This window comes from Carcharhinus amblyrhynchos, chromosome 9, assembly GCF_965287045.1.
Source record: "Carcharhinus amblyrhynchos chromosome 9, sCarAmb.v2.hapA, whole genome shotgun sequence".
NCBI lineage: Eukaryota > Metazoa > Chordata > Chondrichthyes > Carcharhiniformes > Carcharhinidae > Carcharhinus > Carcharhinus amblyrhynchos.
Window position 1 is genome coordinate 10586560 of NC_137332.1, and position 13821 is coordinate 10600380.

The window sequence follows — 13821 nt, forward strand, 5'->3', positions numbered from 1 at the left end:
TGCATTGGAGCACTCTTGGGGCTAAAGGGATCAAGGAATATGGGGGGGAAATGGTGGGATCAGGATATTGAATTTGAATCAGCTAGAATAGAGTTGGATGGTGGAGAAGGGCCGAATGGACTACTCCTATTTTCTATGTTTCTATGTGATTGTATTATTTTTGGACAATTCTAATTTCTGCTTGCTACAGTACCATGCATTGGTCAAGTTGTGTTTGTTTTGTGAAATGACTGGTACATCAGACTTTTAGCAGACCTTGGGGGTAGTGGAGCAGGCGAAGAATGTTGTTATCTCACATCATTTGCAGCAAAGAGTAATTGGATCACTAGCATTTCATCATTTTGCTAGCTACAAGGAAGTGCACCCTTTGAAGTGCAGAGCGCTTCACAAAAGGCATGTGGCTGAAAGATTCTGGACAAATTCTGATTTTAGAATGTGTGGTGTTCAGCCTTACTGGGAACTGGTAAGGCTGAACACTGACACTGACAGTTCCCTTACTGGGAACTGTCAGTGTCTGCACCGACACTGACAGATTGTCTTACCCAGTCCTTATCTCTGAAAGCCCACACATTCTCCATGGCTAACCCTAGATATCTTGAGAAGTCTCACACCAGGGTAAAGTCCAACAGGTTTATTTGGATTCACAAGCTTTCGGAGCACTGCTCCTTCACTCACCTCACTTCTTAATGTGCCCACCCCAATACAACACTGGCATCTCCACACCTTGTGGCTAGATATCTTGGGATACTAATGGAATATCTTGGCATGCATCTCTCCAACTTTTACAGATGCACCATAAAAAACATTCTTTCTGGTTGTGTCACAACTTGGTATGGCTCCTGCTCTGACCAAGACCACAAGGATCTACAAAAGGTCGTGAATGTAGCCCAATCCATCGCGCAAACCAGCCTCCCATTCATTAACTCTGTCTACACTTCCCACTGCCTCAGCAAAGCAGCCAGCATAATTAAGGACCCCACGCATCCCGGACGTTCTCTTCCATCTTCTTCTGTCGGGAAAAAGATACAACAGTCTGAGGTCAGGTACCAACTGACTCAAGTACAGCTTCTTCCCTGCTGCTGTCAGACTTTTGAATGGGCCTACCTTGCATTAATTTGATCTTTCTCTACGCCCTAGCTATGACTGTAACACCACATTCTGCACTCTCTCGTTTCCTTCTCTGTGAATGGTATGTTTTGTCTGTATAGCGTACAAGAAATAATACTTTTCACTGTATTTTAATACATGTCACAATAATAAATCAAATTGAAGTAAGGGGCAATTTAGCATGGCCAATCCACCTAACCTGCGCATATTTGGACTGTGGGAAGAAGTCGGAGCCTCCAGAAGACAGTCACGGGGAGAACATGCAAACTCCACACAGACAATCACCAACCTGCGTCCCTGGCGCTGTGAGGCAGTAGTGCTAACCACTGTGTTACAATGCTGCCAACTTCGTGTTGCTCTTAGATCAGATCTCTTGGCAATAATGTTCTTGAACTATCAGTACAGTTTTGCTCCAAGCATTGTGAAGCCAATTTGGCATCATAATATCGGAATTATTTTGAGCATTCAGTTTTTTTTATTGAAGAGTTGACTCTGTTTAGTAATGCCAGAATTATTTCAGTAATGTCAGCACTGCTGGTGATTTATTATTCATCCAGGAGGACAGTGAGTAGGTAGCTGATCTGCAAGTCAGACAAAGCAGGAATCCTCTGGGGGAGTGTGCTGCTCACAAATCTATTTTCAGTGTTGAATACCAGTGAGAATGGTGATATTTCAAAGGAGTGTAATTTAGGGAAAAGCTGAAAATGACTAGTTCAATCACAAGATTGAGAGAAAAAGTAACTTTCTTTTATAAAGCAGAAAGCCACAGTTCTGAAATGTTAACTTTTTTACTGTATCAAATGATTTAAAATACTATTGACTAAACATCCATTTTCTTGTGTAGGGGGCTTGCAATTTAAACTGTAGAAATAAATTGTTTCTTGTTACTCTTTACTTTCCCCAGAACTACAAGTTTCAGAGCACACAGTTCATAGTTTCTTCCAAAGGTTGTTTCCTTTCTACTTTTCTAGCCAGCTAATTCCTAATCCAAGAATAGCCTTTCACTGTAAGGCTTACATTGTTCCTTTCTTTGGCTCCAAGCCAGGCAAATCTTCCAGTCTCTCTCGACTCGTCACAAACTCGTTCTTCAAACTGGGCATGAGCTCCAACCTGTGAGATCTATGTGGTGCATGATAGAGTCATTATTTTATATACTTGATGTATGGACCTGGTTCATTCTATTTTGTTCTTGCTTTCTACTTCTCAGTTGATGCAAATTGCACAAGGCAAAACTTGCAATCCCTGTCAGTGATATGCCAGGATTTATAAGGAACCCTATAACCTGGTCTCAAAATATATACTTCCATCCTCTTCTCCATGGCAATGGGAAACACATTAGCCTTATATCTAAGTAGAAATAAAGAGCAGTTATTTCTGATCCCAACACTCTATTAACCAGAAATAAAGAGATACGTTATAGTCTAGGGTAAGGCCTGGATAAAATACTCTGGAGAGAGTGCAGACCCAATGGGCAGAATGGCCTCCTTCTGCACTGTAGGGATTCTGTGAGATGGGAATGGTTTCACTGTTTTGAGAAAACGACAGGAGGAAATCTGGATGATTAATAGTGCCAAGAGAATAAAAAGGACAGAGTAAATGTCAGATCATAATAAAAACTTGCTGAAACAAACCTGTGAACAGAGAGGATAGTGCTTGAAGGAATCTAAGCTTATAGAGGCTGAAGGGCAAGAGGGGACAAGAAGAAAGCAAACATAAGAAATGAACAGAGGCGGAGATGCATGAAATAACTTCAGCAGTACCAGGTCACTTCAGGTATAAAATAAAGGACAAATCTAAAGGCCGGCTGATTGCTTGCTGTAGATTGTTTGATGTGATCTTTCCGTAGCCGTAGGGATAGTTTATTGCAAAGCCTGAAATCTGCAGTCGGTATCTATATTAACTGTTGGATGACACATCTGGGTGTTTTTTTTTAAATTTATGGAATGGAAATGCTTCCATTTTGTAGAGGCTGCAGCCTGCACTTTGTGATATCAGTGGGTGAACAGTGCCTCTGTTGCGTGTTTGAATTCAGTTGGCGGACAGTGCTTTTCAACTCGTGACCAGCTCTTCTGCGTTTTCAGTCTCGAGGGTGTTATGAATGGATTTAAAGGATAATTCCCACCATTCACAACATAGATACTTGGGGTTATCCTGTTTCACTTGGCTAAGAGCTCTGTTTATGCTGCTGTATGTCGGAGATGACTAAGATTCCGGTGTCCATTTCTGCCCAGGGCAGTGTGTGGTGAAACATTCCTTGTTGTACTGATATTCTTTCATGTGCTTGGGCCACTGAGTCATTTAAAGATATCCTTTGTGCATAAATTATTGCAATCCAGATTTTCAGCTGAAGAACTGGTTTTGCTTTTGCTGCTAACTTCCTTTTAATGAAAGAATGATTTGCGACCTTTCCTGATCTGCTGAAGGTTAGCTGGGGTTTTGTTATAGGTAGGAAAGGGGGAAACCCAGCCAGCCTATCCCAGATCAGTGTGTGTGTGTGTGTGAGACTAGACTCTCAGCCCACTCAGGCCACTTTGGGTTGCTTGGCAGTGAGCCCGTGTCCCTGTTGAATCTCAGTCAGTATTTTTTTTGAGCATCAGCATTGATTGCTTTGGGGAAGATTCTTAGAAGCCTTTTGTCACTAGAATATAATGTTTCTCTGCTTGCAGCTGGCTGAAAATGCCTCTGAATGTAAGGCTTCTTTCCTCCTCGCAGATGGCATTTATCCCGAACCCGCTCCCCTGGTCCGCCACCTTTTCTGCCCTGCAGTCCAGGGCTGCTGTTGATGCACAGAAAGCTTGTGTTTGGTCACAAAAGAGTACTTTCCTCTCCCCTGAAGTCTCTTAATTTAGAAGAAGCAATGCTCACTAACCCACGCAGTGAGGAGTGGGCTACTGCTGTCTCTCAAAGCAGTAAATATTTTTCATTTTGAAATTCTTTGTTGCTCTTTCCACCCCCACTCTCTAGTTTTCTTGCATGTCCCCCCCCCTCCCCAGCCATCCCACCACTCCCCCTTTCCAGATGTGTTTGCTTTTAATAATTTGTGTGGCACCATCAAAGCAGAGTTTCTTGCCCAGCTCTGAGGGCACGAACTGGAGTTATGTAAAGTGGAACTCTGCAAATATGCTAAATAAATAATTTGCAATTGCAATGTGCCTCTCACGGCCCAAGGAGATCTCGAGTGCTTTTTCAAGAGGGAATGTGACAGCAAATTTGCACACAGCTGAGGTAAGAGTAAGAGGTTTCTATTTGGTAGTCCGTCAGAGTCGAGGATGACTTGCTTCTGCGCTAAAAATGATTTCTCAGGTGACTGAGGAGTCCAGTGCGTGACCTACAGTCACTGCCACAGGTGGGGCAGACAGTGGTTGGCAAGTAGCAGGGTGGGTACCTGGGTTGCCACGCACTCCTTTCACTATCGACACTTGGCGAGAAGTGTTCAGCTCCTTTCCAGATGCTTTTCCTCCACTTCAGGCAGTCTTGGGCCAGTGATTACCAGGTTCCGGTGGAGATGCTGCATTTTTTTCAGGAATGCTTTGAGGGTGCCCTTGAAGAGTTTCCTCCGCCCTCCTGGAGCTTGCCTGCCGTATCAAAGCTCTGAATAACGTGCTTGTTTCTAGAATCTCGTGTCAGGCATGCAGACAACGTAGCCTATCCAGTGGGCAGGTAAGAGTGACAGGTTTCACTCCCTGAAGGTCTGGTCGAACAGTCTGCTTGTCGTGATTGTCCAAAAGATTTCATGGTGCATAAATCATTAGCTATCATTCAAAGGGAAAAGGGGAAATCCTATTTTCACCTCTTGTCCACACAAGCAAACTTTCTGTCAGTGATCACTGGGTCGTGTTCGACAGTAAGAAACCTCCCTAATCTGGGATGCTGAACAAGTTAGAGTGCAGATACATCAGTACCCTGTATCTGGTGTCTCCTATTCTGTATGGCTGAGTTAGTCACTAGAGAGCATGGCTAAGCCCCGGAGTGGAAGTTCAATCTTTTTAAAAAAAAAAGCAAAATAATTTTTAAACTTTCATAACATTGAACCTGCCTGGAATGCTTCATCCAGGGCTGTTTTGGGGATAGGGAGGAAGGTAAGCAATGCTCAGGTGGGTGAGTTATTTCAATGTTAATGACTCTGAATTCCCCAAATTTTAATGGATATTTAGACAGCACCCGAGTTGATCCGAATACAGCCAGTAAGTGCCTTTCCAGCATTGCCTTTGGGTGAGGTGGGCCAGGAGGCTTTCCCACCTCCAACCAACGAAGCTTTACCCGCTTCAAGCGATGCGTATCTTCATGTTTAAATTTATTTGGGAAAATGTTTAATTCTCACTTCCCCTCCCTTTGCCATTTTACTAATCTGCAACTGTAAAGATTCTCCATAGCTTTGCTGAAATGCTGTTGGTGGCTAATGGGAGTCAGGAATTTTGTCATTTTGAGATAAAGATTGACTCCTTTATTTCTCAATGTGACATTTGTCTCTGTAATAATAGTGTTCTACACAATTGTTTGTATTGTATCTTCTCATTCTCCAAACCTCTGACTTCAGAATATCCGTGGTCCCAAAGTTAGCAATGACGTTACTGTGAAAATCCCCTAGTCGCCACATTCAGGTGCCTGTTTGGGTACACTGAGGGAGAATTTAGCACGACCAGTTCGCCTAGCTGGCATGTTTTTCCGACTATGGGAGGAAACTGGAGCACCCGGAGGGAATCCATGCAGACGGGGAGAGAACATGCGGACTTCTCACAACAGTGACCTGTCATTTGACTGATCTTCTTATCACCTCCTGCCTACACCTGATAACCTTTCACCCCCCCCTTATCAAGAATTTATCTACCTTGCCTAATTCCTGGGGGGGAGGGTGTGGAGACGATTGTGGTTGGGTTGGTGGTGGGCTGCTGAATGCCTATGAATTATTATTTGGCTATATTTCAAAAGCTGACACTAACCAGTTTAAGTATTCTGATTTAGGGTTTAATGACTAACGAGAGAATGTTATTAGGAGCAGCCCGTAACAAACCATCTGGTCCTCAAAATCTAATAAAGAAGGAACTTGAACACGCTTAGGACTGAGGCCCTAATTTGGTGCCTCTTGTCGTGCATCTTTGTACTGGAGCTACCTGGCTTAGATTGAACAGTGTGTTATTTACAACTAGCCCCCAATTCCTAGGCCAGGAAATTGCTACTTGCATATGTATTTACGAAGCTCTGCAGGTTTTTGTTTGAGAGTCTTGCACCATTCTCTTTTGAAGTCTGATTTGGGCGTTGCATTCAGAATATTGACATCACTGTGCCAGTCAGTGAGTGGGAGATGAAATAGGACAGGATTTCCAAACAGTCTCTTTTACAGTAAACAGCAAAGCAAGCTTTCAGTTTACCAGGTCCATTATTAAAGAGCCTTAGTGAATCAAGCAAACAGTTCAGCGTCTTTTCTCACTAAAAGGGATAGCACAGTGGTTAGCACTCTGTCTCACAATGCCGGGGACCCGGCTTCAATTCCTGGCTTGGGGGACTGTGTGGAGTTCTTCACGCTTTTCACTGACAATTTATTTTTCTTTGTAAAGGTCAGGCATTTCAACTAGCTGTGGTAGGAGAGAGAGATGATATTCTGAGATAAACTTGAATGAATGAATGTTATTTTTGCTAGTCCACATGAAGTGAAACCACCCGGCTGTATAATTATAGGTTTGGCTCTGCCAGAACCTGTTGTGTTTGGAGAAAGCATTTGCGTTTCATTGCAGAATGCAAAGTGATAACTCGAGCTAGATTACTGAAGACCTGTGGGTGGTAATTGTTGGGCTCTTCTAATGTGATGTGTTTGTACTTTGTAAATTTCAACAAAAAGCCAGGCATGTGTAATCAGAGCTATTTCAAGACCGGAAAGGGAAGGCATACAGTGAAAATGAGGAGTGCTGGGAATTTGGTAGTGAAGGGAAATGACTGACAAAATGGGTGGTCCAAAAGAGGACTGACTGATTCTAATCTCTTTTTGCAGCTACCTTCTGCCTCATAAGATGATGCCTTTTTGCTGTGGTATCAACTTCATGTTAGGCATTGCCTTGTGTGGCTCAGGAGCCCCACTCTGACATGCCAGTCTCTGCCATGCTTCCTGCAAAGGAAGACAGTGGTGCATAAATTGCACAATTCATTAGCCCCTGTTTTGTCTGGCCTTTCGGCTGGCCGAGCTTTTTGCTCCCTGTTGTTCTCTTCCAATGCTTTTGTACAGTCAGCTTCAAGAGGCCATTGCTGTCAGCCACTGTCTCCCAGGTGTCAATGTCCATCTCTTCCTATCTCACTTTTAGGTGTCCATGTAACAGAGGTGTGGCTGCCCAAGAGGTCATGACCCAGTAGTCAGTTCACTTTGTGTTTATAGCTGCCCTCCATCCATTGAGCCTCGCCAAGCCAGCACAGACACCATTGGCTTAGCAATGAGCGCGTGCTGATGATATTAGCACCCTAAAGATCTCTGAGTTGATAATTGGGTCCTGGGTGACAAGCTTGGCGCCTGAGACAGCAAAACTGTCTAACCGTTCTCATGCCTATGTTGTCCAGGTTTCTTCACTATAGAGGAGTGTGCTGAGGATGCAGGCTTGGTAGACTCGCAGGTTGCTGTTGTTCCACACTTTCTCACTCAGCTTGGACATAAAAGTTGCGTGTTGTTTCAGCATCAAGTGACACATTGCAAGTGACTGTAAAGCCGAGATACGTGAAGTTATCATCAGTCTCCGGCATCATACTGTCAATGCTGATAAATGGCTGGCCCATGACATTTGTCTCCCTGATACTGATGTTCAAACCAAACTCTTTACAGGTGTGAGAGAGTCTCCATTTCCAATGAAGGTGTTCCTTAGCATGGCATGTTAGTGTGGCATCGTCAGCACAAAGTAACTCTGATGGAGACTTGAAACACCTTTGTCTTGGATCTCAGGTGAACAAGACTGCGCAGTATTTCTGTCTGTTCTGGAGTGTTAGAACATTTACTACTGGTGGCCTGAGGGCAACTTACAGCAGCAATGAGAATATGCCAGATGTTGTCTACTGCAATACAACCCTGTTCGACCCCTCCCACCGTGGATCTGGAAAGGTTCCAATGTTGCCCTGTCCTAACAGGCCTTACCACCATGTTGCCGCCCTTCACATTGTTGTTAGCCGGTGGTGTAGGCCGGAAATGAGAAGCAACCCAGCATACAAAAAGTAGAAAGCATGCCAATTCTTCACTACATACACAAAGTGCCACATCGACCTGTTACGTGTCTCCAAGAAGAACAAAGGTTTTCAAACTTGAAATCTGATCCCCTTCACTCCAGGATATGTCATCCAGTTTCTCTCCCATCTGTCAGTAATTTTCTTTTTTCTGTGCTTGACTTAACAGAACAGTTATAGCACAGAAGGAGTCATTCGGCCCATCCTGTCTTCACCGGCTCTCCAAATGTGCATTTCATCACATGCCATTTTTCTTGCCTTCTGTCCATAACCCTGCAGATCATTTATTTTCAAATAATTTCTGCTTGAATGCCTTGATTGAACCTACCTCTAGCGTGCTGTCAGTCAGTGAAATCCAGCCTCTAACCACTCACCGTGTAGTTTTCTTCTCATATCGCACAGAATGCCAGTTACTTGAAATCTGTGCCCTTTCATTCTTGATCTTATCACGAATGGGAAGCTTCTCCCTAGCTGCGTCCAGAGCTGTTTTTTCTGCTAATGTATACTATCAAAGAACTGTTTACTTTGGGTAGCCAACACTCTCAATTTTGGGAGGAATAACATTAACGGTGGGCCAATAATTACAGGGAAGCTCAATTGTCAGCATGTGTAGAGTGCATTCCAGAGTATGCGTGATACTTACGAGGGGGTTCCTGGGAATGTCAGTAGATGCAGGGGGCCTTGGCACGAGTGTTTGACTATCCTGTTTCCAAGTCTATTGCTGAAAGCAGCAAAAAGAGAGTGGTACTTCAGTAAAGCAAAATAAATATTGATTTTTGTAGTTGCCCATTTGAATTGAAAACATCCAATTTATAGATTTTTGTCTGTCCGAATTTGGGTTGCGCCTGGTGAGAATGTTTTGAGTTGAATTTCTTGATGCTTGTAGACTCGGCACTGGTGAGCAGTTTCCTATTACGTATTAAGAGTAGCACACATTATTAAAGCATGAACTCAAACATCGTTTATCCTTCTAAAACATATTGGTACCATTAAGTAACATTTTTTGTGGGGCTTTTAGCAGAGCAAAATGCTCCAAATTGTTTTACAGAGAAATATAGGAACAGGGGTAGGGCATTCATTCTCCTCTCCCCACCCGAGTCTGTCTGCCGTTCAGCAAGATCATTGCTGACTTGTGACATAACTGCATATGTAGTAATTCATCACTTAAATGTTGTAGCTGCATTCCTGGAAAGTGCAACTGTAAACAATGCCACGTTGACCGAAACAGATTTTCCCATTGCAACTGATGTAAAGGCAATGGGTCCTGTAGGATCTTTCCTCTCAGGTAAATAATTCATAAAAACAAATCGTTAAATTATTGTGTTTATAAATTAAATAATTTTTAAAGTAAAAAAGATTTAAAAGCCTAAAAGAGATGTATTTACTTTTACCTGCTTCCCCTTGCCGCCTTCTCCACTTACCCACCCTCTCGCTTGATGCTTCCCTTTCCTGAACCCTTGCTGTGAGCGAGAGCTCAAGAGGCATAAAGCCAGTACGGAGTGAGACCAGCTTCAAGTTGCAGGGCCGCGGAGAGAAGCGGTGAGCAGGAGTGTTGGCGGGGATGGGGGGAGGCGTCATGCAACCTTGCACCACATCCAGCTCGTAACGACATTAAAGTGAATCTACAATAATGCTATACCAGCCCCATTTAAAACGTACTTTTAAATCAGAATGATTTACAACATGGGCAGCTTAAAGTGAGAAGTTACCATTCGTGCTTTGAACAAAACTAGGGATACATGTTCATAGCTCCTTGAAATTGGAGTCACGGGTGGACGGAGTGGTGAAGGCATTCAGCATGCTTGGTTTTATTGTTCAGAACATTGCATACAGCAGTTGGGACTTTTTCCTCTGGAGCGTAGAAGCCTGAGAGGTGATCTTAGAGGTCTAGAAAATAATGAGGGACATAGATCAGCTAGATAGTCAACATCTTTTCCCAAAGATAGGGGAGTCTAAAACTAGAGGGCATGGGTTTAAGGTGAGAGGGGAAAGATACAAAAGGGTCCATAGGGGCAATCTTTTCACACAGAGGACAGTAAGTGTTTGGAACAAACTGCCAGAGATAGTAATAGAGGCAGGTACAGTTTTGTCTTTTAAAAAGCATTTGGACAGTTACATGGGTAAGATGTGTATAAAGGGATATGGGCCAAATGCAGGCAATTGGGATTAGCTTAAGGGTTTAAAAAAAAGCCGACATGGACAAGTTGGGCCGAGGGGCCTGTTTCCATACAGTAAACCTTTATGACTCTAACTGCTGATTAGGACGGAGATTTCCAAACCCCTGTCACCATTTGTCTATAGATTCCTAGCTGCATTGCAACGATTTTAATGAGGCCACAGATATCTCATTGGAAGTTGTTTTTGATGATATGATACCAACGTTTTGAATGATCTGGTTCAGCCTCATGGGTAGGGGATAACGTATTGGCACAGATCCAAAATTGGTCGACAGACAGGAAACAGCAACTTGGAATAAGTGGATCCTTTTCCAAGTGGTGGGCAGCAACTAGCAGGGTGCTGCTTGGGCTTGTTAGAATTTTATATGTTTCAATCAGATTTCCTCACGTCCTTTTGTTAATACAGGCCTGAGGGAACCATCACCTCATAGCACACACACACACACACACACACACACACACACACACACACACACACACCCCCCCCCCCCCCCCCCCCCCCCCCCGATGGCACATATATGCTTTCTTGGAGACCGAAACAGCACGCGGTACTCCGGTGCCTGGGCCCCCGCTGTTCACAACATATATAAATGATCTGGAACCATATGTAACATTTTCAAGTTTGCTGACGATACAAAGCTTAGTGAAATTGTGAATTGTGAGGAGGATGCAAAGAAGCTTCAAGGTAATTTAGACAAGTTAAGCGAATGGGCAAACTCATGGCAGATGCAGAATAACGTGGCTAAATGTAAAGTTTATATAGAAAGGATCTGTGTTGTTTAAATGGTGATATATTGGGAAATGTGAATGTACAAAAGGATCCTTGTACAGGAGGAGGCCATTTGGCCCATCAAGCCTTCACCAACAATAATCCCACCCAGGCCCTATCCCCATAACCCCACATATTTACCTTACTAATCCACTGACACTAAGGGGCAATTTTAGTATGGCCAATCAACCTAGCCCACTCATCTTTGGACTGTGGAGGAAAACCCAGAAGACATGGGAAGAACGTGCAGACTCAGCACAGATAGTGACCCAAACTGGGAATTGAACCTGGGCCCCTAGCACTGTGAGGCAGCAGTGCTAACCACTGTGCCACCGTCCCATGTCATGGCATCAAGGGGTATGGAGGAAAAAGTGGGATTATGACATTGAGATAGAGGATCAGCCATGGTCATATTGAATGGCAGAGCAGGCTCAAAGTGCCAAATGCCTATTTCTGCTCCTCCTTTCCGTAGTAACCTGACGAAGGGGCTAACCCGAAAGCTAGTGAATTTACTATCAAATAAATCGGTTGGACTGAAACCTGGTGTTGTCAGACTTTTTGCTGTGTTTACCTTAGTCCAACGCCGGCATATCCACATCATGCCTCCTTTCCGTAACATCAGCTAGACATACTTTATTCTTTTTCTTTTAGCAAACTTAACTTTAAAATGCACTTGCACAACAGCACAATTGTTTTAGCCACATGAACTACTTGGCTTCATTATTGTCCAGTTTGCTCTCTCTGTTTAAGTTGGAGGAGTACTAAATCTTTGGTGTTTTGGAATGATTTCTCACATGATGATTTCTTGTTCCATTAAGGGATGGCCACAGCAGAGCAAGGCAGCAAGAGCAAATCTGAGGCTTCCAGCTTGCTTAGTGGAAGAATAAAGCATGAGTGCTGGCTGTTCTCATCCTCTCAGAATAAGACTTCTGAGGGAAGTGGACATCTTGTTGCAAGAAACTCTTATCTTTTGTGATTCATTATTTTATAAAGATTTGCAGTTGCTTTTCGTCTCACTAGGAGGCGAGAATTTTTTTCAAACAGTTCTTGGGCAAAGTTGTTATTGAGCAGATGTCTTAAAAGAAAGAAAAGACTTTTATATATCGCCTTTCATAGTCTCGGGATGTCCCTGAGCATTTTGCAACCAACAAAGTACTTTTAAAGTATAATTGCTGTCATAATGTGGGCGATGGGCAAGGTGCCACAATAACCAGATCATCTGTTTTGTTAATGTCGGTTGCCGGATATTTTGGGATCTTTTATCAGAGTTGTGTGTCTGAGGGTTGCAAATTAAATGAAGCTGACATCACCCATCATCTTCACCAACGTCATCTGCAAGACCAGACATCATTAAAAACCCTGCAATCTTCCCTGACTCTTTAGCCGTGTCTCGGTCCCCTGTTCTTCGTGTAGAACCTGCCAGGGATTGCTCAATACCATATTAACGTCATGTGCCAGCTTTCTGAGCCTTGGTTTAATGTCATTCAAAAGACAGTAAATCCCACTGTACAGCATACACTGCACTCAAGTGTCAGCCTAGTTGATATACTGAGGTTTCCAGAGTAGAGCATTAATCCATGATTTTGTGAATAAAGAGTGTTACCTGCTGAGCATGCTGACTCCATGTTTGATTGTTCTCTGAACTGAAGATGGGACAAGTTATTGGTTTTAGCCACTTTTGTTCTGTCTGCTGCCAAGTGACTGGCCTTTTGTAGGGGGAGGCAATGGTATAGTGATATTGTCGCTGATAGTGTATTGTTACTGGACTGGTAATCGAGAGACCCAAGGTAATGCTGTAGGGGCCTACATTTGAATCCCATCATAGCAAATAGTGAAATTAGAATAAAAAAACCTTGTACTTTTCAATTGACGCAGAGCCTACAGTTAATTTGCATGTTCATTTCCTTTGGGATATTGGAGTTTATTACAACAGGAATAGGCCCTTCTGTCCTTTGGTACTGTTCTGCCATTCCATTAAATCATGAGTAATTTGGACGTCACACCCATTTTATTGCCATATTGATGCCCTGACCTGATGTTTTAGCCTGCTCCGTGACCCCAGCTGGAATCAGCTATTTATTACAGTTTATTACCAGACCTGAAATATTCTTGGTCTGAATAGTTTGGCCATTCCTGGGATAAACCCCACAAGACATCAAACTATTCAGATAGTTTGACATCGGGCACTCCTGGGGTAGACCCTGTGCGACATTGTTTAAGAAGGGTGCCAGGCAAAAGGCAGGGAATTATAGGCCGGTTAGTTTAACATCTGTTGTAGGTAAAATGTTAGAATCCGTCATCAAGGAGGAAACAGCGAGGCATCTTGAGGGGAATTGCTTGATAGAGCAGACGCAGCACGGTTTCGTTAAGGAGAAGTCGTGTCTGACGAATTTATTGGAGTTCTATGAGGATGTGTCTAGGGCGGTGGATAGAGGAGAGCTGGTGGATGTGGTCTGTCTTGATTTTCAGAAGGCGTTTGACAAGGTACCTCACAAGAGGTTATTGCAGAAGGTAAGGGGGCATGGAGTTGGGGGTAGGGTGTTAGCGTGGATAGAGGATTGGTTGTCAAATAGG

General features: G+C 43.5%; 1 protein-coding gene across 6 annotated transcripts in view; it reads left to right on the plus strand.

Annotated features, from left to right (window-relative positions):
* zzz3 (zinc finger, ZZ-type containing 3) overlaps positions 1-13821 on the plus strand; it is a 125346-nt gene that overhangs the window by 24388 nt on the left and 87137 nt on the right. Inside the window, exon 1 of one of the 6 annotated variants that reach the window (XM_080195157.1) lies at positions 945-1038. The exons of the other annotated variants lie outside the window; for them this stretch is intronic. The gene's annotated coding sequence lies outside the window, so the exon portion shown is untranslated. Of the gene's footprint in view, positions 1-944; positions 1039-13821 lie in introns of those variants that run through there. 6 annotated transcript variants of the gene reach the window in all.